The sequence below is a fragment of the Triticum dicoccoides genome, chromosome 7A (genome assembly GCF_002162155.2).
Source record: "Triticum dicoccoides isolate Atlit2015 ecotype Zavitan chromosome 7A, WEW_v2.0, whole genome shotgun sequence".
Classification (NCBI taxonomy): domain Eukaryota; kingdom Viridiplantae; phylum Streptophyta; class Magnoliopsida; order Poales; family Poaceae; genus Triticum; species Triticum dicoccoides.
The window spans coordinates 473,421,458-473,433,126 of NC_041392.1; positions in this window are offsets into that span (position 1 = coordinate 473,421,458).

An 11,669-nucleotide genomic window follows, 5' to 3' on the forward strand; every position below is an offset into this window, starting at 1 on the left:
TGGAAGTGGAACCGCCCCAAGTATTTGGCAGATAAGAAGGATGGCAAAGTGAAAGGTGTATTTGATATACATGTTATTGATGTGTACCTTACTAATGCTCGTAGTAGCGCTTGGGTATTTGATACTGGTTCTATTGCTCATATTTGCAACTCGAAACAAGGGCTACGGATTAAACAAAGATTGGCTAAGGATGAGGTGACGATGCGTATCAGAAATGGTTCCAATGTCGATGTGATCGCCGTCAGCACGCTACCTCTACATCTACCTTCGGGATTAGTTTTAGACATGAATAATTGTTATTTGGTGCCAGCGTTGAGCATGAACATCATATCTGGATCTTGTTTAATGCGAGACGGTTATTCATTTAAACTAGAGAATAATGGTTGTTCTATTTATATAAGTATATATTTTATGGTCATGCACCCTTGATGAGTGGTCTATTTTTGTTGAATCTCGATCGTGGTGATACACATATTCATAATATTGATCCCAAAATATGCAAAGTTAATAATGATAGTGCAACTTATTTGTGGCATTGCCATTTAGGTCATATTGGTGTAAAGCGCATGAAGAAACTCCATGCAGATGTGCTTTGGAATCCTTGATTATGAATCACTTGATGCTTGCGAACCATGCCTCATGGGCAAGATGACTAAGACTCCGTTCTCCGGAACAATGGAGCGAGCCACTGACTTATTGGAAATAATACATACTGATGTATGCGCTCCAATGAGTGTTGAGGCTCGCGGTGGGTATCGTTATTTTCTGACCTTCACAGATGATTTGAGCAGATATGGGTATATCTACTTGATGAAACATAATTCTGAAACATTTGAAAAGTTCAAAGAATTTCAGAGTGAAGTGGAAAATCATCGTAACAAGAAATAAAGTTTCTACAATCTGATCGCGGAGGCGAATATTTGAGTTACGAGTTTGGTCTTCATTTAAAACAATGTGGAATAGTTTCGCAACTCACGCCACCTGGAACACCATAGCGTAATGGTGTGTCCGAACATCGTAACCGTACTTTATTAGATATGGTGCAATCTAGGATGTCTCTTACCGATTTACCACTATTGTTTTGGGCTTATGCATTAGAGACAGTTGCATTCACATTATATAGGGCACCATCTAAATCCGTTGAGTCGACACCTTATGAACTTTGGTTTGGCAAGAAACCAAAGCTGTTGTTTCTTAAAGTTTGGGGTTGCGATGCTTATGTGAAAAAGCTTCAGCCTGATAAGCTCGGACCCAAATCAGAGAAGTGTGTCTTCATAGGATACCCAAAAGAAATTGTTGGGTACACCTTCTATCATAGATCCGAAGGCAAGATATTTGTTGCTAAGAATGGATCCTTTCTAGAGAAGGAGTTTCTCTCGAAAAAAGTGAGTGGGAGTGTCGGTGTCAAAACCGGCGGATCTCGGGTAGGGGGTCCCGAACTGTGCGTCTAGGTCGGATGGTAACAGGAGGCAGGGAACACAATGTTTTACCCAGGTTCGGGCCCTCTTGATGGAGGTAAAACCCTACGTCCTGCTTGATTGATATTGATGATATGGGTAGTACAAGAGTAGATCTACCACGAGATCAGAGAGGCTAAACCCTAGAGGCTAGCCTATGGTATGATTGTATGTTGTGATTGTTGTCCTAGGGACTAAAACCCTTCGGTTTATATAGACAGCAGAGAGGGTTAGGGTTACACAAGGTCGGTTACAAAAGAGGAGATATCCATATCCGTATTGCCTAGCTTGCCTTCCACGCCAAGTAGAGTCTCATCCGGACACGAGACGAAGTCTTCAATCTTGTATCTTCATAGTCTAACAGTCCGGCCGAAGGATATAGTCCGGCTGTCCGGAGACCCCCTAATCCCGGATTCCCTCAGTAGCCCCCGAACCAGGCTTCAATGACGATGAGTCCGGCGCGCAATATTGTCTTCAGCATTGCAGGGCGGGTTCCTCTCCAAATTCCGTGTACCTGTCAAAATAGTGTCCGACCTCTTGTGAATGTTGCACTCCTTGGCTTCCACGCCCAATAATGGCCACTTTTCACATGACAAGCGAATGCGAAGAGCCAGGGTGTTTTTACATTTACCCCCCTAGATGTGTGAATGAGCTGCATATTCAAAAGACGAGGATTCAGATCCAAATCACACCATCCTCCCTTGGCGAGCCTTCATCGGAGCGCATTCGACAAAGATCCATTCCATCATGGCCGGTCGACACAGCTCCTCCTCTTTCTCCCCTAGCCCCAAGCCTGGAGATTAGGAGAGATGTTTTGTCCCGCACAGCAAATTAGTGATGCTTCAGACCAAGGGATTTCTTCCCCCAGCATACATGGTCCCGGTTCGAGCCGGGCTTGCCACCTATAATGGCGGAGAGCAAGTGGAGAGCCTTCCCAATCCCTCCAAGGGAGAGCGGGTATGCCTTGTCCTTTATTTGGTAAGAGGGCTCGGATTTCCAATTCATCCGTTTCTCCGGGGGCTCCTGGAGTTCTACGGCCTCCAGTTGCATAACCTTACGCCTCCCTCCATACTTCATATCGCGGGATTCGTAGCCCTTTGTGAGTTGTTTTTGGGCTGTGAGGCTCATTTCGCTCTATGGAAGAAGTTGTTCTGCCTTGTGCCCTGTTCTCAGAAGGGGTCAATATATCAAGTGTGCGGAGCCGAAGTGTGGCGTATTGCCGGGACCGGGTACCTGTCTGGAACCCCAAAGAAGACGTCCGAAGACTGGCCTTCAGAATGGTTTTATATAGAAGACGTCCCCCTCCCGGATCCTATTAGAATCGGCCTTCTTGAGTTCGACAACGCCCCTTTGAAGAAGCACGGGAGCTAGCGTCCATGGAGCTCCCTGGAGGAAGATGACAAGGACGTTCTTTACCTGATGAGCCGGATAAGTTTTTTAGCTCGATCCGGATTGACCATGGTCGAGGTCATGGCCATATGTATTATGCGGGGGGTGCAGCCGCTTCAATATAGAGGCCACCCCATGTGGGATTTCAACGGGGAGGATGACGACACCCGCCATGGCCGCAAAGGGCCGGGATCGGTTGCTGATCTAATAAAGATCTTATCCACTTTGTACAAGGGAGAAGAGGAGGAATTCCTTCGTGTCAACCCGCATGGCGGATTTTCTATGTACAATCCTCCGAGCTGGGTAAGCGGAGCTTTTTCTCGCCCATCCGTTTCGTATTCCCGTAGTTAAGTATTCAGTCTAGCAATTTCATCGCAGGAGCTGCGCCAGGCTGTAAAGGAGATAAACAGCCCCCCTCCACAACCCGAGGACCCTGGACGGTCCCTTGACCCGGCCTCCTAGGAGGATCCAGACATATCTGTGGAGTTGATCGATGGGGTATTCTACCAATCAAGTAATGACAACGCTTTGGTGGCCATTATGGCCGATTACCCTGGGCTACTTTCAGCCTCACAGGTGACTGAGATCGAAGTCCCAGCACATCGAAAGGGGATCCGTCCTTGCATGTTTTTGATTGCCGTATAACAGCCGTGTTTTGCAGGGGAGGTCCTTGAGGCGGAAGGCCGAGCCTGCGGCGACTAGCCAACAAGGGGCCGCGAGGCCAGGCAGGCTGAAAAGACCCGTAGTCTGGATTGAGACACCAGCGCAGCGGTACGCGCACAGTTTTTATTGCAAGACATTATTCTCAGAGGCATATTAACGCCCGTGCCTTCTTTTCAGGAAAAAGAGCGCTCGCCGAACTATACCCGTAGAGGCTACTAATCGCGCCTCCACCAGCCAGGCTCCAAGGCCGGATTCGGAGGCGGGAACGAATACGAGGCGTGCGCTGGGCGCTCCTTCAACAGAGGATGCGGATAAACTGTCCGCCACCAATTCCGAGGTGGAAAGTGCCATGAACCACAGGCGTCGCCGGACTATTCTTCGTGACGCTTGTTTCTCCCAAGAGGCATTGGATGCCTTCCACTCGGGAGATGCGTACCTCTGTGCCGCTCAAAATGGTCTAGCCAGAGCCACGGAGCAGTATGTAAAAGACATACGGGTGAGAAAATTTGGTGATTATATATATCAGTAGCCCCTGAGACTTGAAATAGTTAGAATAACTGATTTAAGGATCATTTGTTATGCAGGTTCTTACCAAAAAGAATACTCAACTGTCCCAGGAGCTGGAAGAGTGCAAAGCCCAACTTCAGGACGCACTGGCCGCGGCGGGGGAGCCCAAAGAGACCCCCTCTGGTAATATATCCTTCAAATTATAAGTGTCATATAGGATTCGGCGTATATGCAGATCTGACGATAAAATTGCAGATGACGCTGGAGTAAATCCGGATAAGCAACAGCTCCTACGCCAGCTGAAGGCTGGTGAGAGCGTGCTTACGAGGGTGAGACAGGAGAAGAATGATCTCCTAGATGCCAACACCAAGCTGGGCGTGGAACTAAAAGATGTTCGTGCCCAACTGTCGGACTCTGTTAAGGAGAATCGGCGGCTTCGACGCGGCATATTTAGTAAGTGCTTGAACGATCTTTGAAAAAGAGTTCGGAGAGGAAGCTAGCTGACAGAGTTATGTCTGTAAGTATGCTAACATGTCGTCCTGCCGAGGAAATGCCCAGTTCAACGGGTGACCTTCTTCCCGAGCTCTCACAGCTGCATGAACGAGTTTGACAGGTGATGCAAGGCGTCGCCCAGGCCTTGTGGCCATCCGTCTCCATACCCAAAGGCCTTGGAGAGCTTGCAGAAAAGCTGAAGGGAGCGCGGCGGCGCTTCCGATTATGGAAGATATCGGCCTACCGTCAGGGCGCTAGGGAAGCCTGGGTAGTGGTGAAGACATGGTACATGAAGGCCGACCCGAACCACATGGCCGAAGTCGGACCTGTGGGGCCCGATGGGAAGGAGATCCCTGTGAGCTTAGTGTACGGCCAAGTAGAATTGGCCGCAAAGTATTCCCAACAGGACTGTAGACTAGACAACCTATTGGATGGTATTGAAGAGGAATTCAACCAGTCAAATTGACTATGTAATTTAAAGTGACATGTATAATGCCTTCTAGCCGGATTGTAGATCGTTTGTCATGGCGGACCTTTTCGCTTCAACCTCGGGACCTGACGGTCTGTAGTGTATCCGAATACCCTCTCGGTTATGTAAGAACCGGGGCATGCGTGGAGACCAGGCGTAGGGGTCATTAGTGCTTTATCAGACAAGTGCCCAACTAGTTATGTTATATTACATGGGTAGTAAGAAACATCTTCCAGGGAGAATAGTTCCATTAAGGGTTCCTTTCCCTGGGTAAGCATGCCCGAAAGTGCAAGTCCGGACTGCGATAAGAAGCGCAGAAAAAGAATCTGGGAGCAGATATGGAAAATAAATAAAAGTCATCTTTTGTTCACCGACCGAATATTCCCTTAAGAACGCTAGCTTTCGGCTTCACCCAGTCTGAGGTACACATCCGGTAGACCCAGCGGTAACAATCGCAGAGGTGCTCCCCTTATGCCCTAGCCGAATTAACGGGAACGTAGGGCATAAATACAAGAGCCAGGCAACCCAGCTTGGCCAGAACTTAAGTCATATCGATGCATATAATGGTGAAAAAAAGGTACATGCGGAAGTATAACACATGTGTTGGGCGTGAGGCCCAGGTAAATAATTTAAGCTTCCGTGAAAGAAGCCCCCAGGTATGAAGAGTGCAGCTAGCACATCTGTAATGTACGAGTGAGGCACAAGGTGACCCTTGAAGGCCTAGAGAAATAATAAGAAAAAGAAATAAAGGGAAACAAGACAGATGATGCATATGCAGAAAATGGACAAAGGGAGGGGACTAACATAGAGTCCGGTGCTAGACATAGAATCTTCGAAGCCTAGCTGCATTCCATGGGTTCGGCTCGAGTCGACTAGTCGATGCATCCCGTAGTCGGTACGCTCCACCGGTCAAAACTTGGTCGATAATGAAGGGACCTTCCCATTTGGGCTCGAGCTTGTTCTTTTTCTTATCCGGCAGTCGTAGAACTAGTTCGCCAATGTTATAAGTTTTGGTCCGTACTTCTCTGCTTTGGTATCTGCGAGCCTGTTGTTGGTAAAATTTGGAACGAGCTTTGGCTATGTCGCGCTCTTCCTCCAAGGTGTCCAGACTGTCCTGCCGATCGAGCTCGGCTTCTCTTTATTCGTACATGCGCACTCGAGGTGAGTCATGAATTATGTCACAGGGCAAGACTACCTCTGTGCCGTACACCATAAAAAATGGTGTATATCCGGTACTACGATTCGGCGTGGTCCGCAGCCCCCAGAGTACGGAGTCGAGCTCCTCTACCCAGTGCGTGTCAGACTCCGTTCAGGAACGCACTAATCTGGGTTTAATGCCGCTCATTATAAGACCATTTGCTCGTTCGACTTAACCGTTGGTTTGTGGGTGATAGACCGAAGCATAATCGAGCTTGATGCCCATTTTGCTGCACCAGAGTTTTACCTCGTCAGCCATGAAGTTCGTGCCATTATCAGTGATGATGCTGTGGGGGACGTCGTAACGGTGTACAACCCCGGATATGAAATCTATCATCGGTCCGGATTCGGCTGTCTTAACCGGTTTAGCCTCTATCCATTTGGTGAGTTTATCCACCATGACCAATAAGTATTTTTTCTTGTGGGTTCCCCCTTTAAGGGGTCCAACCATTTCAAGCCCCCAGACCGTGAAGGGCCATGTAATGGGGATTGTTTGGAGGGCAGTGGGTGGCATGTGGCTTTGATTTGCAAAGAGCTGGCAACTGGCACAACTTTGGACCAAGTCATGTGCATCTGCCCGGGCCGTTGGCCAATAGAATCCTGTACGGAAGGCCTTGCTTACAAGAGCCCGGGCTGCGGCATGATGGCCGCCGAGTCCGGCGTGAATTTCGGCCGAAAGGTTCCACCCTTCTTCTTTGGAGATGCACCTTTGAAGGACTCCGGTAGTGCTTTTCTTGTACAATTCTCCCTCATGGACCCTGTAGGCCTTGGATCGCCGCACTATGCAGCGTGCCTCATTTTGGTCTTCTGGAAGTTCCTGTCTAGTTAGGTAGGCCAGGAATGGTTCTGTCCACGGGGCAATAGTGGCCATTGTTTCGTGGGATGAATGTGTTATTTCGATGGCGGAGCCTCCGATTGTGTCAGAGAGTTCGGTATCGGGTATTTTGGCCGGGTCCGGACTGTTGTTACCGGTGTCCCCTTCCCATGCTACGGATGGCTTGAAGAGCCTTTCCAGAAATATGTTGGGAGGGACCGCGTCGCATTTTGTGCCGATGCGGGCGAGGATATCCGCCGCCTGATTGTTTTCCCAAGCCACATGGTGAAATTCGAGCCCCTCGAACCGAGCTGACATTTTTAGGATGGCATTGCGATAAGCTGCCATTTTCGGATCCTTGGCATCAAAGTCTCCATTTATTTGGGATAACGCATTTTTGCGGGTTGAGCTTGATGTCATATGTTCGGAGGTTATCGAATGTGAGCCTCAAATCATCTACTAGAGATTCGACATGCTTGGTTTTGACGACCACGTCATCTACGTATGCCTCCACTATTTTGCTGATATGGTTTGCCAAACATGTCTGAATCATGCGCTGATATGTTGCGCCAGCGTTTTTGAGCCCGAAGGGCATTGTGTTGAAGCAGAATGGGCTGTATGGTGTGATGAATGCCGTTGCGGCTTGGTCTGGCTCTGCCATTTTAATTTGATGGTAGCCGGAGTATGCATCGAGGAAACACAATGAATCGTGTCCTGCGGTAGCATCGATGATTTGATCGATGCGGGGGAGGGGGAAGGGATCCTTTGGGCAGACCTTGTTAAGGTCCTTAAAATCAACGCACAAGCGCCAGGATTTGTCCTTCTTTGGTACCATCACCAGGTTTGCTAGCCAGTCCGAATGTTTTATGTCTCTGATGAATCTGGCCTCCAAAAGCTTGGCTAGTTCCTCTCCCATGGCTTCTCTCTTAGGTTCGGAGAAACGCCGAAGAGCCTGCTTGACTGGCTTGAATCCTTTTAGGATATTTAGGCTGTGCTCGGCCAGCCTGCGTGGGATTCCTGGCATGTCTGAAGGGTGCCAGGCAAAAATGTCCCAGTTCTCGTGTAGGAACTCTCGCAATGCGGCGTCGACATCAGGGTTTAATTGTGCCCCAATGGAAGCTGTTTTTGTAGGGTCCATTGGATGGACTTGGAATTTGACTATTTCTTCTGCCAGTTTAAAGGAGGTGGACTTGGATCTTTTATAGAGTATCACGTCGTCCCTATTCATCATGGAGCGCAGCGCAGTTAGTTCCTCGGCCGCTAGGGCTTCGGATAGTGCCTCAAGGGCCAGTGCGGCTGTCTTATTTTCGGCGCGGAGTGCTATGTCCGGATCACTAGCAAGAGTGATGATTCTGTTGGGCCCGGGCATTTTGAGCTTCATGTACCCGTAATGGGGTTGGCTTGGAAGATTGTAAATGCCTCCCGCCCTAATAGAGTGTGGTATCCGCTGCTGAACGAGGCCACTTGGAATGTAATTTCTTCGGACCTGTAATTATCCGGCGTGCCGAATACCACATCAAGTGTGATTTTCCTAGCATAGCGTGCTTCCCAACTGGGGATGATTCCTCTAAAGGTTGTGCTACTTTGCTCAATGCGGCTCCAGTCTGTTTCCATCTTTTGAAGAGTTTCCTCATAGATGAGGTTTAATCCGCTGCCGCCGTCCATGAGTACCTTGGTGAGTCGAAAGCTGTCCACGATTGGACTGAGGACCAGTGCGGCTGGTGCTCGGGCTGTTCAGAATTTAGGTTCATCACTGGCATTGAAGGTAATAGCCGTGTCACTCCAAGGATTTATTTCTGCTATGTGGCAGATTTTGGCCATGTTGCGGAGTGTTTGCTTGCATCTATTATTTGACGCGAAGGTCTCAAATACCGTTAACACCGTATTGTTGTCCACGGGATGGTGCTCTGTGGTATTTGGGAGGAGTAGATCCTCACCACTTTTGGCCACCTGCCGGAGTATCCAACATGCTCTAAGGTTGTGCGTTGGTATTGCATCCGCTGTACTATGAATTTTGCAGGGTCCGTTGAGCCATCCCTCCAGTACGGTTCCTTGCCTCGTAGAGGGCTTTTGCTTTTTGGTAGTTAACCCAGGTGTATTGTGATAATGCACCCTTTTATTTCGGACTGGGTTTGTATTCAGGGCCGGATTATCCCAAAATTTTATTTCGGTTTTCCAGGCGCTTTCCATCGCACAGTACTTTCGTACTATGGACACCAAGTCGGTAAAGCGTGTAATTTCGCGGCGACTTATGGCGTTGAGGATTCCCTTGTCCGTGCAATTATTGCAGAAGAATGAAATTGCGTCTTCCTCGCGGCAGTCCTTTATCCTGTTCACGACCAGGAGGTATCTGGCCCAGTAATGGTGTACTGTTTCTTCGGGCTCTTGCCTAATTTGGGGTAGATCGCTTATGTTTGGGTGGGTGGGTGGAATTGAACCTGAATCCTCACACAATCTGAGACTCAGGGGCCAAGGAGTTTCTGAACTCGGAAGTTTGGATTCTTGGATGTTTTCCAATAAATCTAGCCCGCTGCCTGACTCTAGGTTTAGGTCTTGAGTGACGTCCTCCCCTCCGCGGGTATCCGGCTTGGAGGGATCAAGAATCCGGACATAGCTAGTCCTTAAGATAGATGAAGGGTTGCCGCATTGTTCCTCCACCACTGCAACGTGATGGGTGACCTGGGGAGAGTTGATCTCTCTCAGATCGGGTTTAGGCCCAATCTGATCATAGTTTGTAGCTACTCCCAGGGCGACGATGCGATCCAAGAGCTCGTTCAGGGAAGAGAGCTCCATTGGATCTAACTGCTCGGCGAGTTCCGAGTTGACATGAAGATTGCTTTCGATGACCCGAGAAGTCATCATCGGCGCAGCGGCCGAACAGGCGGTCATAAGGAAACCACCTAGCCGGAGAGTTTGGCCGATAGCCAAAGCTCCCTTAGCAACAGTGCCGTCTTTAAAGACGGAATGAGACATCCTTCCTGGTGGCGACAGCACAGGGGAACTCTCAATGAAAGCACCAATGTCGGTGTCAAAACCGGCGGATCTCGGGTAGGGGGTCCCGAACTGTGCATCTAGGCCAGATGGTAATAGGAGGTAGGGGACACAATGTTTTACCCAGGTTCGGGCCCTCTTGATGGAGGTAAAACCCTACGTCCTGCTTGATTGATATTGATGATATGGGTAGTACAAGAGTAGATCTACCACAAGATCAGAGAGGCTAAACCCTAGAGGCTAGCCTATGGTATGATTGTATGTTGTGATTGTTGTCCTACGGACTAAAACCCTTCGGTTTATATAGACACCGGAGAGGGTTAGGGTTACACAAGGTCGGTTACAAAGGAGGAGATATCCATATCCGTATTGCCTAGCTTGCCTTCCACGCCAAGTAGAGTCTCATCCGGACACGAAACGAAGTCTTCAATCTTGTATCTTCATAGTCTAACAGTCCGGCCGAAGGATATAGTCCGGCTATCCGGAGACCCCCTAATCCAGGACTCCCTCAGGGAGGAAAGTAGAACTTGATGAGGTAGTTGTACCTTCTCTTGAATTAGTAAGTAGTTCATCACTGAAATCAGTTCCAGCGATACCTACACCAATTAGTGAGGAAGCTAATGATGATGATCATGAAACTTCAGATCAAGTTACTACCGAACCTCGTAGGTCAACCAGAGTATGTTCTGCACCAGAGTGGTACGGTAATCCTGTTCTAGAAGTCATGTTACTAGACCATGACGAACCTGTGAACTATGAGGAAGCGATGATGAGCCCAGATTCCACAAATTGGATTGAGGCCATGAAATCTGAGATGGGATCCATGTATGAGAACAAAGTATGGACTTTGGTTGACTTGCCTGATGATCGGCAAGCCATAGAGAATAAATGGATCTTCAAGAAGAAGACTAACGCTGATGGTAATGTTACTATCTACAAAGCTCGACTTGTTGCAAAAGGTTTTCGACAAGTTCAAGGAGTTGACTACGATGAGACCATCTCACCCATAGCGATGCTTAAGTCTGTCCAAATCATGTTAGCAATTGCCACATTTTATGATTATGAAATTTGGCAAATGGATGTCAAAACTGCATTCCTTAATGGATTTCTTAAAGAAGAGTTGTATATGATGCAACCAGAAGGTTTTGTCGATCCTAAAGGTGCTAACAAAGTGTGCAAGCTCCAGCAATTCATTTAAGGACTGGTACAAGCCTCTCGGAGTTGGAATATACGCTTTGATAGTGTGATCAAAGCATATGATTTTATACAGACTTTTGGAGAAGCCTGTATTTACAAGAAAGTGAGTGGGAGCTCTGTAGCATTTCTAATATTATATGTGGATGATATATTGTTGATTGGAAATGATACAGAATTTCTGGATAGCATAAAAGGATACTTGAATAAGAATTTTTCAATGAAAAACCTCGGTGAAGCTGCTTATATATTGGCCATCAAGATCTATAGAGATAGATCAAGACGCTTAATTGGACTTTCACAAAGCACATACCTTGATAAAGTTTTGAAGAAGTTCAAAATGGATTGGTCAAAGAAAGGTTTCTTGCCTATGTTACAAGGTGTGAAGTTGAGTCAGACTCAATGCCCGACCACTTTAGAAGATAGAGAGAAAATGAAAGTCATTACCAATGCCTCAGCCATAGGTTCTATCATGTATGCAATGTTGTGTACCAGA